The sequence below is a fragment of the Oncorhynchus gorbuscha genome, unplaced genomic scaffold, assembly GCF_021184085.1.
Source record: "Oncorhynchus gorbuscha isolate QuinsamMale2020 ecotype Even-year unplaced genomic scaffold, OgorEven_v1.0 Un_scaffold_1877, whole genome shotgun sequence".
NCBI lineage: Eukaryota > Metazoa > Chordata > Actinopteri > Salmoniformes > Salmonidae > Oncorhynchus > Oncorhynchus gorbuscha.
In genome coordinates, this window is record NW_025746532.1 from 85,695 (window position 1) to 98,456 (window position 12,762).

Here is a 12,762-nt window from a genome sequence, read left to right on the forward strand (position 1 = left end):
TGACATCAGAGTTGTTGTTGGGGCTGCCGGGTGCCGTTATGTTTTGCATGGGGCTACCCGGGAAAATGGGACCCCGGTAATAACACCGGACCGGGGAAGAGGCGCCGTGATCGGCCCTTCAAAACTTCCAGCCTGAGTCTGTCTCCGGTGCCCGTTCACATTCCCTTGAGTACGACATAATCCATATTGCTACCAAGTTAAAGTCATTTGTTTTAAAGTGTATCCGCATGCCATTTCCTCAGACTAGTACATTCTCAGACAGAGTGAGTAACGTTATCCGCCTGGCCGTGTAGTTCCTCTCTCTCTCCGCTGTACAGAGGAAAACACCTCTCCGATCGACTGAAGGCTGGATGCACGGACTATGGCCCACCCCCAAACAAGGAAGCCACTCTCTTCAACCAGACGTGCAGAAGGGGAGAGGAGGAGGAGAGGAGGTTAGGGGCGACTCGGAACAGACTGGTGAGGTAGTGACAATAAGGGGTTTCGTTTATCTGGCCCGGGTTACCCCACTGGGAGGAGTTTACATCGGGTGAAATTGGATTGCATTGAGGCCCTTCGCTAGGGGGCCCGTGTAGGCGTGTTTTGCTCTGTCTGTCTGTCTGTCTGTCTGTCTGTCTGTCTGTCTGTCTGTCTGTCTGTCTGTCTGTCTGTCTGTCTGTCTGTCTGTCTGTCTGTCTGTCTGTCTGTCTGTCTGTCTGTCTGTCTGTCTGTCTGTCTGTCTGTCTGTCTGTCTGTCTGTCTGTCTGTCATCACAGTGGGCAAAGGGGGATACCAAGTCAGTTGTACACCTAATGCCTTCAACTGAAATGTGTCTTCTGCATTTAACCCCTCTGAATCAGAGAGGTGCGGAGAGCTGCCATAATCGACATCCACGTCAACGGCGCCTCAGACTAACGGTCTGTCTAGTCTTCTATAATAACATCACACTGTAACGGTCTGTCTAGTCTTCTATAATAACATCACACTGTAACGGTCTGTCTGTTACACATCACACTGTAACGGTCTGTCTAGTCTTCTATAATAACATCACACTGTAACGGTCTGTCTAGTCTTCTATAATAACATCACACTGTAACGGTCTGTCTAGTCTTCTATAATAACATCACACTGTAACGGTCTGTCTGTCTTCTTACACATCACACACTGTAACGGTCTGTCTAGTCTTCTATAATAACATCACACTGTAACGGTCTGTCTAGTCTTCTATAATAACATCACACTGTAACGGTCTGTCTGTTACACATCACACTGTAACGGTCTGTCTAGTCTTCTATAATAACATCACACTGTAACGGTCTGTCTAGTCTTCTATAATAACATCACACTGTAACGGTCTGTCTGTTACACATCACACTGTAACGGTCTGTCTAGTCTTCTATAATAACATCACACTGTAACGGTCTGTCTAGTCTTCTATAATAACATCACACTGTAACGGTCTGTCTAGTCTTCTATAATAACATCACACTGTAACGGTCTGTCTAGTCTTCTATAATAACATCACACTGTAACGGTCTGTCTGTTACACATCACACTGTAACGGTCTGTCAAGTCTTCTATAATAACATCACACTGTAACGGTCTATCTAGTCTTCTATAATAACATCACACTGTAACAGTCTGTCTAGTCTTCTATAATAACATCACACTGTAATGGTCTGTCTAGTCTTCTATAATAACATCACACTGTAATGGTCTGTCTAGTCTTCTATAATAACATCACACTGTAACAGTCTGTCTAGTCTTCTATAATAACATCACACTGTAATGGTCAAGACAACTGAGAACTCGGAAATCTCAGACTACCGACAGCAGTGCGTTCAAGACAACTGGGACCTCTGGAGAGAAAACAAAACAAGACAACTGGGATCTTGGAAAAAAATACAAGGTCAATTAATGACTTCAGTGATCTTCAGGTCAGAAAGTTGCACCAAAAGCCCACGGCAAAGTCAGCTCAAAACAAAGTTAAAGTGATGTAGGAGCAAGTGGAGTAATGAGGAGGATTCTGTGTTTCCAACAGTGGAGTAATGAGGAGGATTCTGTGTTTCCAACAGTGGAGTAATGAGGAGGATTCTGTGTTTCCAACAGTGGAGTAATGAGGAGGATTCTGTGTTTCCAAATGCAAGTGGAGTAATGAGGAGGATTCTGTGTTTCCAACAGTGGAGTAATGAGGAGGATTCTGTGTTTCCAAATGCAAGTGGAGTAATGAGGAGGATTCTGTGTTTCCAGTGGAGTAATGAAATTCTGTGTTTCCAACAGTGGAGTAATGAGGAGGATTCTGTGTTTCCATGCAGTGGAGTAATGAGGAGGATTCTGTGTTTCCAACAGTGGAGTAATGAGGAGGATTCTGTGTTTCCAACAGTGGAGTAATGAGGAGGATTCTGTGTTTCCAACAGTGGAGTAATGAGGAGGATTCTGTGTTTCCAACAGTGGAGTAATGAGGAGGATTCTGTGTTTCCAACAGTGGAGTAATGAGGAGGATTCTGTGTTTCCAACAGTGGAGTAATGAGGAGGATTCTGTGTTTCCAACAGTGGAGTAATGAGGAGGATTCTGTGTTTCCAAATGCAAGTGGAGTAATGAGGAGGATTCTGTGTTTCCAACAGTGGAGTAATGAGGAGGATTCTGTGTTTCCAAATGCAAGTGGAGTAATGAGGAGGATTCTGTGTTTCCAAATGCAAGTGGAGTAATGAGGAGGATTCTGTGTTTCCAAATGCAAGTGGAGTAATGAGGAGGATTCTGTGTTTCCAAATGCAAGTGGAGTAATGAGGAGGATTCTGTGTTTCCAACAGTGGAGTAATGAGGAGGATTCTGTGTTTCCAACAGTGGAGTAATGAGGAGGATTCTGTGTTTCCAACAGTGGAGTAATGAGGAGGATTCTGTGTTTCCAACAGTGGAGTAATGAGGAGGATTCTGTGTTTCCAACAGTGGAGTAATGAGGAGGATTCTGTGTTTCCAAATGCAAGTGGAGTAATGTGTCATGTTTGTCATTTATTATCATGTCTTGTCCCTGTGCTCCCCATGCTATTCGTTTCCCTCTGCTGGTCTTATTTGGTTCTTTCCCTCCTTCTATCCCTCTCTCACTCTCTCGCTCTCTCTTCTCTCTATCGTTCCGTTCCTGCTCCCAGCTGTTCCTATTCCCCTAATCATCATTTAATCTTCCCACACCTGTTCCCGATCCTTTCCCCTGATTAGAGTCCCTATTTATTCCTTTGTGATCCGTTCCTGTCCCGTCGGTTCCTTGTATTGTATTCACCATGCTGTGATTGCGTTTCGCCCTGTCCTGTCGTGTTTTTGCCGTGATTGTGTATCGCCCTGTCCTGTCGTGTTTTTTGCCTTCATCAGATGCTGCGTGTGAGCAGGTGTCTCTGTCGACTACGGCCTGCGCCTACCCGAAGCGACCTGCAGTCTGTGGCCGCTTCTCCAGTTGTTTCCCCTCTACAAGTCTAGAGGATTTCTGTTATTCCGTTTTGGACTGAAATAAACTCTGTTTCTGTTAAGTCGCTTTTGGGTCCTCTTTCACCTGCATGACAGAAGGAACCGACCAAGGAATGGACCCAGCGACTTCAGACGCTCGTTACACTGCCGTCAAGATCCAAGGAGCCATGCTCGGCAGACACGAGCAGGAATTGTCTGCTGCTCGCCATGCCGTGGAGAACCTGGCCGCTCAGGTTTCCGACCTCTCTGGACAGTTCCAGAGTCTACGTCTCGTGCCACCTGTTACTTCCTGGCCTGCCGAGCCTCCAGAACCTAGGGTTAATAACCCACCTTGCTACTCTGGGCAGCCCACTGAGTGCCGCTCCTTTCTCACGCAGTGTGAGATTGTGTTCTCTCTCCAACCCAACACATACTCTAGAGAGAGAGCTCGGGTTGCTTACGTCATTTCACTCCTTACTGGCCGGGCTCGAGAATGGGGCACAGCTATCTGGGAGGCAAGGGCTGATTGCTCTAACAAATTCCAGAACTTTAAAGAGGAGATGATTCGGGTTTTTGACCGTTCAGTTTTTGGTAGGGAGGCTTCTAGGGCCCTGGCTTCCTTATGCCAAGGTGAACGGTCCATAACGGATTATTCTATTGAGTTTCGCACTCTTGCTGCCTCTAGTGAGTGGAACGAGCCGGCGCTGCTCGCTCGTTTTCTGGAGGGACTCCACGCAGTGGTTAAGGATGAGATTCTCTCCCGGGAGGTTCCATCAGATGTGGATTCTTTGATTGCTCTCGCCATCCGCATAGAACGACGGGTAGATCTTCGTCACCGGGCTCGTGGAAGAGAGCTCGCATCAACGGTGTTTCCCTGCTCCGCATCGCAACCATCTCCCTCCTCTGGCTTTGAGACTGAGCCCATGCAGCTGGGAGGGATTCGCATCTCGAATAAGGAGAGGGAACGGAGGATCACCAACCGCCTGTGCCTCTATTGCGGAGTTGCTGGACATTTTGTTAATTCATGTCCAGTAAGAGGCCAGAGCCCATCAGTAAGCGGAGGGCTACTGGTGAGCGCTACTACTCAGGTCCCTTCATCTAGATCTTGTACTACTATGTCGGTCCATCTACGCTGGACCGGTTCGGGTGCTACATGCAGTGCTTTGATTGACTCTGGGGCTGAGGGTTGTTTCATGGACGAAGCTTGGGTTCGGAAACATAACATTCCTTTCAGACCGTTAGACAGGCCTACGCCCATGTTTGCCTTAGATGGTAGTCATCTTCCCAGTATCAAATTTGAGACACTACCTTTAACTCTCACAGTATCTGGTAACCACAGTGAGACTATTTCTTTTTGATTTTCCGTTCACCGTTTACACCTGTTGTTTTGGGTCATCCCTGGCTAGTATGTCATAATCCTTCTATTAATTGGTCTAGTAATTCTATCCTATCCTGGAACGTTTCTTGTCATGTGAAGTGTTTAATGTCTGCCATCCCTCCCGTTTCTTCTGTCCCTACTTCTCAGGAGGAGCCTGGCGATTTGACAGGAGTGCCGGAGGAATATCATGATCTGCGCACGGTCTTCAGTCGGTCCCGAGCCAACTCCCTTCCTCCTCACCGGTCGTATGATTGTAGTATTGATCTTCTTCCGGGGACCACTCCTCCTCGAGGTAGACTATACTCTCTGTCGGCTCCCGAACGTAAGGCTCTCGAGGATTATTTGTCTGTGTCTCTTGACGCCGGTACCATAGTGCCTTCTTCTTCTCCGGCCGGGGCGGGGTTCTTTTTGTTAAAAAGAAGGACGGTACTCTGCGCCCCTGCGTGGATTATCGAGGGCTGAATGACATAACGGTTAAGAATCGTTATCCGCTTCCCCTTATGTCATCAGCCTTCGAGATTCTGCAGGGAGCCAGGTGCTTTACTAAGTTGGACCTTCGTAACGCTTACCATCTCGTGCGCATCAGAGAGGGGGACGAGTGGAAAACGGCGTTTAACACTCCGTTAGGGCATTTTGAGTACCGGGTTCTGCCGTTCGGTCTCGCCAATGCGCCAGCTGTTTTTCAGGCATTAGTTAATGATGTTCTGAGAGACATGCTGAACATTTTTGTTTTTGTCTATCTTGACGATATCCTGATTTTTTTCTCCGTCACTCGAGATTCATGTTCAGCACGTTCGACGTGTTCTACAGCGCCTTTTAGAGAATTGTCTCTACGTAAAGGCTGAGAAGTGCTCTTTTCATGTCTCCTCCGTTACTTTTCTCGGTTCCGTTATTTCCGCTGAAGGCATTCAGATGGATTCCGCTAAGGTCCAAGCTGTCAGTGATTGGCCCGTTCCAAGGTCACGTGTCGAGTTGCAGCGCTTTTAGGTTTCGCTAATTTCTATCGGCGTTTCATTCGTAATTTCGGTCAAGTTGCTGCCCCTCTCACAGCTCTTACTTCTGTCAAGACGTGTTTTAAGTGGTCCGGTTCCGCCCAGGGAGCTTTTGATCTTCTAAAAGAACGTTTTACGTCCGCTCCTATCCTCGTTACTCCTGACGTCACTAGACAATTCATTGTCGAGGTTGACGCTTCAGAGGTAGGCGTGGGAGCCATCCTATCCCAGCGCTTCCAGTCTGACGATAAGGTTCATCCTTGCGCTTATTTTTCTCATCGCCTGTCGCCATCTGAGCGCAACTATGATGTGGGTAACCGTGAACTGCTCGCCATCCGCTTAGCCCTAGGCGAATGGCGACAGTGGTTGGAGGGGCGACCGTTCCTTTTGTCGTTTGGACAGACCATAAAGAACCTTGAGTACATCCGTTCTGCCAAACGACTTAATGCCCGTCAAGCTCGTTGGGCGTTGTTTTTCGCTCGTTTCGAGTTTGTGATTTCTTACCGTCCGGGTAGCAAGAACACCAAGCCTGATGCCTTATCCCGTCTGTTTAGTTCTTCTGTGGCTTCTACTGATCTCGAGGGGATTCTTCCTTATGGGCGTGTTGTCGGGTTGACAGTCTGGGGAATTGAAGGACAGGTTAAGCAAGCACTCACGCACACTGCGTCGCCGCGCGCTTGTCCTAGTAACCTCCTTTTCGTTCCTGTTTCCACTCGTCTGGCTGTTCTTCAGTGGGCTCACTCTGCCAAGTTAGCTGGTCATCCCGGTGTTCGAGGCACTCTTGCGTCTATTCGCCAGCGCTTTTGGTGGCCGACTCAGGAGCGTGACACGCGCCGTTTCGTGGCTGCGTGTTCAGACTGCGCGCAGAAGAAGTCTGGTAATTTTTTTTTCTGCTTCTGCTCCTGGTCTTGCTGGGTCTCAGTCTGTTCCCTGCCATCGCATCTCTCCTGTTCTTGTCCCTGCCCTTGCTGTGTCTCAGTCTGTCCCTAGTTCTCATTTTTTTTTTAGAGTAGTACCCTAGTTTCCCTTTTTATCGTTTTTCGTTACGGTCCTGAGGAGAGGAGTTGGGTTCTTTCTCGGGACGTGCTGGACCGTTTGATCTATGATTTCCTCCGTTGCCGCCAGTGTTCCTCCTCGAGAGCGCCAGGAGGCGCTCGGTGAGTGGGGGGGGTACTGTCATGTTTGTCATTTATTATCATGTCTTGTCCCTGTGCTCCCCATGCTATTCGTTTCCCTCTGCTGGTCTTATTTGGTTCTTTCCCTCCTTCTATCCCTCTCTCACTCTCTCGCTCTCTCTTCTCTCTATCGTTCCGTTCCTGCTCCCAGCTGTTCCTATTCCCCTAATCATCATTTAATCTTCCCACACCTGTTCCCGATCCTTTCCCCTGATTAGAGTCCCTATTTATTCCTTTGTGATCCGTTCCTGTCCCGTCGGTTCCTTGTATTGTATTCACCATGCTGTGATTGCGTTTCGCCCTGTCCTGTCGTGTTTTTGCCGTGATTGTGTATCGCCCTGTCCTGTCGTGTTTTTTGCCTTCATCAGATGCTGCGTGTGAGCAGGTGTCTCTGTCGACTACGGCCTGCGCCTACCCGAAGCGACCTGCAGTCTGTGGCCGCTTCTCCAGTTGTTTCCCCTCTACAAGTCTAGAGGATTTCTGTTATTCCGTTTTGGACTGAAATAAACTCTGTTTCTGTTAAGTCGCTTTTGGGTCCTCTTTCACCTGCATGACATAATGAGGAGGATTCTGTGTTTCCAACAGTGGAGTAATGAGGAGGATTCTGTGTTTCCAAATGCAAGTGGAGTAATGAGGAGGATTCTGTGTTTCCAACAGTGGAGTAATGAGGAGGATTCTGTGTTTCCAAATGCAAGTGGAGTAATGAGGAGGATTCTGTGTTTCCAAATGCAAGTGGAGTAATGAGGAGGATTCTGTGTTTCCAACAGTGGAGTAATGAGGAGGATTCTGTGTTTCCAAATGCAAGTGGAGTAATGAGGAGGATTCTGTGTTTCCAAATGCAAGTGGAGTAATGAGGAGGATTCTGTGTTTCCAAATGCAAGTGGAGTAATGAGGAGGATTCTGTGTTTCCAACAGTGGAGTAATGAGGAGGATTCTGTGTTTCCAAATGCAAGTGGAGTAATGAGGAGGATTCTGTGTTTCCAACAGTGGAGTAATGAGGAGGATTCTGTGTTTCCAACAGTGGAGTAATGAGGAGGATTCTGTGTTTCCAAATGCAAGTGGAGTAATGAGGAGGATTCTGTGTTTCCAACAGTGGAGTAATGAGGAGGATTCTGTGTTTCCAACAGTGGAGTAATGAGGAGGATTCTGTGTTTCCAACAGTGGAGTAATGAGGAGGATTCTGTGTTTCCAACAGTGGAGTAATGAGTGGGACTCTGTGTTTCCAAATGCAAGTGGAGTAATGAGTAGGATTCTGTGTTTCCAACAGTGGAGTAATGAGGAGGATTCTGTGTTTCCAACAGTGGAGTAATGAGGAGGATTCTGTGTTTCCAACAGTGGAGTAATGAGGAGGATTCTGTGTTTCCAACAGTGGAGTAATGAGGAGGATTCTGTGTTTCCAACAGTGGAGTAATGAGTGGGATTCTGTGTTTCCAAATGCAAGTGGAGTAATGAGTAGGATTCTGTGTTTCCAAATGCAAGTGGAGTAATGAGGAGGATTCTGTGTTTCCAACAGTGGAGTAATGAGGAGGATTCTGTGTTTCCAACAGTGGAGTAATGAGGAGGATTCTGTGTTTCCAACAGTGGAGTAATGAGGAGGATTCTGTGTTTCCAACAGTGGAGTAATGAGTAGGATTCTGTGTTTCCAAATGCAAGTGGAGTAATGAGGAGGATTCTGTGTTTCCAAATGCAAGTGGAGTAATGAGGAGGATTCTGTGTTTCCAAATGCAAGTGGAGTAATGAGGAGGATTCTGTGTTTCCAAATGATTCTGTGTTTCCAAATGCAAGTGGAGTAATGAGGAGGATTCTGTGTTTCCAACAGTGGAGTAATGAGGAGGATTCTGTGTTTCCAAATGCAAGTGGAGTAATGAGGAGGATTCTGTGTTTCCAAATGCAAGTGGAGTAATGAGGAGGATTCTGTGTTTCCAACAGTGGAGTAATGAGGAGGATTCTGTGTTTCCAAATGCAAGTGGAGTAATGAGGAGGATTCTGTGTTTCCAAATGCAACAGTGGAGTAATGAGGAGGATTCTGTGTTTCCAACAGTGGAGTAATGAGGAGGATTCTGTGTTTCCAAATGCAGTGGAGTGGAGTAATGAGGAGGATTCTGTGTTTCCAAATGCAAGTGGAGTAATGAGGAGGATTCTGTGTTTCCAACAGTGGAGTAATGAGGAGGATTCTGTGTTTCCAACAGTGGAGTAATGAGGAGGATTCTGTGTTTCCAAATGCAAGTGGAGTAATGAGGAGGATTCTGTGTTTCCAAATGCAAGTGGAGTAATGAGGAGGATTCTGTGTTTCCAAATGCAAGTGGAGTAATGAGGAGGATTCTGTGTTTCCAAATGCAAGTGGAGTAATGAGTGGGACTCTGTGTTTCCAAATGCAAGTGGAGTAATGAGGAGGATTCTGTGTTTCCAACAGTGGAGTAATGAGGAGGATTCTGTGTTTCCAACAGTGGAGTAATGAGGAGGATTCTGTGTTTCCAACAGTGGAGTAATGAGGAGGATTCTGTGTTTCCAAATGCAAGTGGAGTAATGAGGAGGATTCTGTGTTTCCAAATGCAAGTGGAGTAATGAGGAGGATTCTGTGTTTCCAAATGCAAGTGGAGTAATGAGGAGGATTCTGTGTTTCCAACAGTGGAGTAATGAGGAGGATTCTGTGTTTCCAAATGCAAGTGGAGTAATGAGGAGGATTCTGTGTTTCCAACAGTGGAGTAATGAGGAGGATTCTGTGTTTCCAAATGCAAGTGGAGTAATGAGGAGGATTCTGTGTTTCCAAATGCAAGTGGAGTAATGAGGAGGATTCTGTGTTTCCAAATGCAAGTGGAGTAATGAGGAGGATTCTGTGTTTCCAAATGCAAGTGGAGTAATGAGGAGGATTCTGTGTTTCCAACAGTGGAGTAATGAGGAGGATTCTGTGTTTCCAAATGCAAGTGGAGTAATGAGGAGGATTCTGTGTTTCCAAATGCAAGTGGAGTAATGAGGAGGATTCTGTGTTTCCAACAGTGGAGTAATGAGGAGGATTCTGTGTTTCCAACAGTGGAGTAATGAGGAGGATTCTGTGTTTCCAAATGCAAGTGGAGTAATGAGGAGGATTCTGTGTTTCCAAATGCAAGTGGAGTAATGAGGAGGATTCTGTGTTTCCAACAGTGGAGTAATGAGGAGGATTCTGTGTTTCCAACAGTGGAGTAATGAGGAGGATTCTGTGTTTCCAACAGTGGAGTAATGAGGAGGATTCTGTGTTTCCAACAGTGGAGTAATGAGGAGGATTCTGTGTTTCCAAATGCAAGTGGAGTAATGAGGAGGATTCTGTGTTTCCAACAGTGGAGTAATGAGGAGGATTCTGTGTTTCCAAATGCAGTGGAGTAATGAGGAGGATTCTGTGTTTCCAAATGCAAGTGGAGTAATGAGGAGGATTCTGTGTTTCCAACAGTGGAGTAATGAGGAGGATTCTGTGTTTCCAAACAGTGGAGTAATGAGGAGGATTCTGTGTTTCCAACAGTGGAGTAATGAGGAGGATTCTGTGTTTCCAAATGCAGTGGAGTAATGAGGAGGATTCTGTGTTTCCAAACAGTGGAGTAATGAGGAGGATTCTGTGTTTCCAACAGTGGAGTAATGAGGAGGATTCTGTGTTTCCAACAGTGGAGTAATGAGGAGGATTCTGTGTTTCCAAATGCAAGTGGAGTAATGAGGAGGATTCTGTGTTTCCAAATGCAAGTGGAGTAATGAGGAGGATTCTGTGTTTCCAACAGTGGAGTAATGAGGAGGATTCTGTGTTTCCAACAGTGGAGTAATGAGGAGGATTCTGTGTTTCCAAATGCAAGTGGAGTAATGAGGAGGATTCTGTGTTTCCAACAGTGGAGTAATGAGGAGGATTCTGTGTTTCCAAATGCAAGTGGAGTAATGAGGAGGATTCTGTGTTTCCAAACAGTGGAGTAATGAGGAGGATTCTGTGTTTCCAACAGTGGAGTAATGAGGAGGATTCTGTGTTTCCAAATGCAGTGGAGTAATGAGGAGGATTCTGTGTTTCCAACAGTGGAGTAATGAGGAGGATTCTGTGTTTCCAAATGCAAGTGGAGTAATGAGGAGGATTCTGTGTTTCCAAATGCAAGTGGAGTAATGAGGAGGATTCTGTGTTTCCAACAGTGGAGTAATGAGGAGGATTCTGTGTTTCCAACAGTGGAGTAATGAGGAGGATTCTGTGTTTCCAACAGTGGAGTAATGAGGAGGATTCTGTGTTTCCAACAGTGGAGTAATGAGGAGGATTCTGTGTTTCCAAATGCAAGTGGAGTAATGAGGAGGATTCTGTGTTTCCAACAGTGGAGTAATGAGGAGGATTCTGTGTTTCCAACAGTGGAGTAATGAGGAGGATTCTGTGTTTCCAACAGTGGAGTAATGAGGAGGATTCTGTGTTTCCAACAGTGGAGTAATGAGGAGGATTCTGTGTTTCCAACAGTGGAGTAATGAGGAGGATTCTGTGTTTCCAAATGCAAGTGGAGTAATGAGGAGGATTTATCTGCCTTCCTAATGAAAACCAGGTAGAAAATTCTAACATTTATTTGAATTGAAAATAGATGTAGGTTTGTGGACGATGCACCACGCTGGCTTGTTTACAAAATGACAAAGCAGCACAGATCACTGTTCCATCTGATTAGGGAGCTCCTCCCCCTTTCACTATATTACCCCTGTAGGCCCTAGAAACCCCCCCCCTCCATATTACCCCCTGTCCCCCATACAACCACTGAAGGCCCTAGAACCCCCCATACTACCACTGTAGGCCCAAGAATTTGTAAGTCGCTCTGGATAAGAGCGTCTGCTAAATGACTTAAATGTAAATGTAAACCCCCCATACTACCACTGTAGGCCCTAAAAACCCCCATACAACCACTGTAGGCCCTAGAAACCCCCATACTACCACTGAAGGCCCTAGAACCCCCCATATTACCCCCTGTCCCCCCATACTACCCCTGTAGGCCCTAGAACACCCCCATATTACCCCCTGTCCCCCATACTACCACTGTAGGCCCTAGAAGGCCCTAGAACACCCCCCCCATATTACCCCCTGTCCCCCATACTACCACTGTAGGCCCTAGAACACCCCCCCATATTACCCCCTGTCCCCCCCCCTGTCCCCCATACTACCCCTGTAGGCCCTAGAACACCCCCTCCATATTACCCCCTGTCCCCCATACTACCGCTGTAGGCCCTAGAACACCCCCTCCATATTACCCCCTGTCCCCCATACAACCACTTAAGGCCCTAGAACCCCCATACTACCACTGTAGGCCCAAGAACCCCCATACTACCACTGTAGGCCCTAGAACCCCCCCATACAACCACTGAAGGCCCTAGAACCCCCCATATTACCCCCTGTCCCCCATACTACCACTGAAGGCCCTATAACCCCCCCATATTACCCCCTGTCCCCCATACTACCCCTGTAGGCCCTAGAACACCCCCCCATATTACCCCCTGTCCCCCATACTACCACTGTAGGCCCTAGAACACCCCCCCCCCCACCCCCCCTGTCCCCCCCCATATTACCCCCTGTCCCCCATACTACCACTGTAGGCCCTAGAACACCCCTCCCTCCATATTACCCCCTGCCCCCCATACTACCACTGAAGGCCCTAGAATTACCCCCCCCCCATATTACCCCCTGTCCCCCTTACTACCCCTGTAGGCCCTAGAACACCCCCATATTACCCCCTGTCCCCCATACTACCACTGTAGGCCCTAGAACACCCCCATATTACCCCCTGTCCCCCATACTACCACTGTAGGCACTAGAAGCCCCCATACTACCACTGA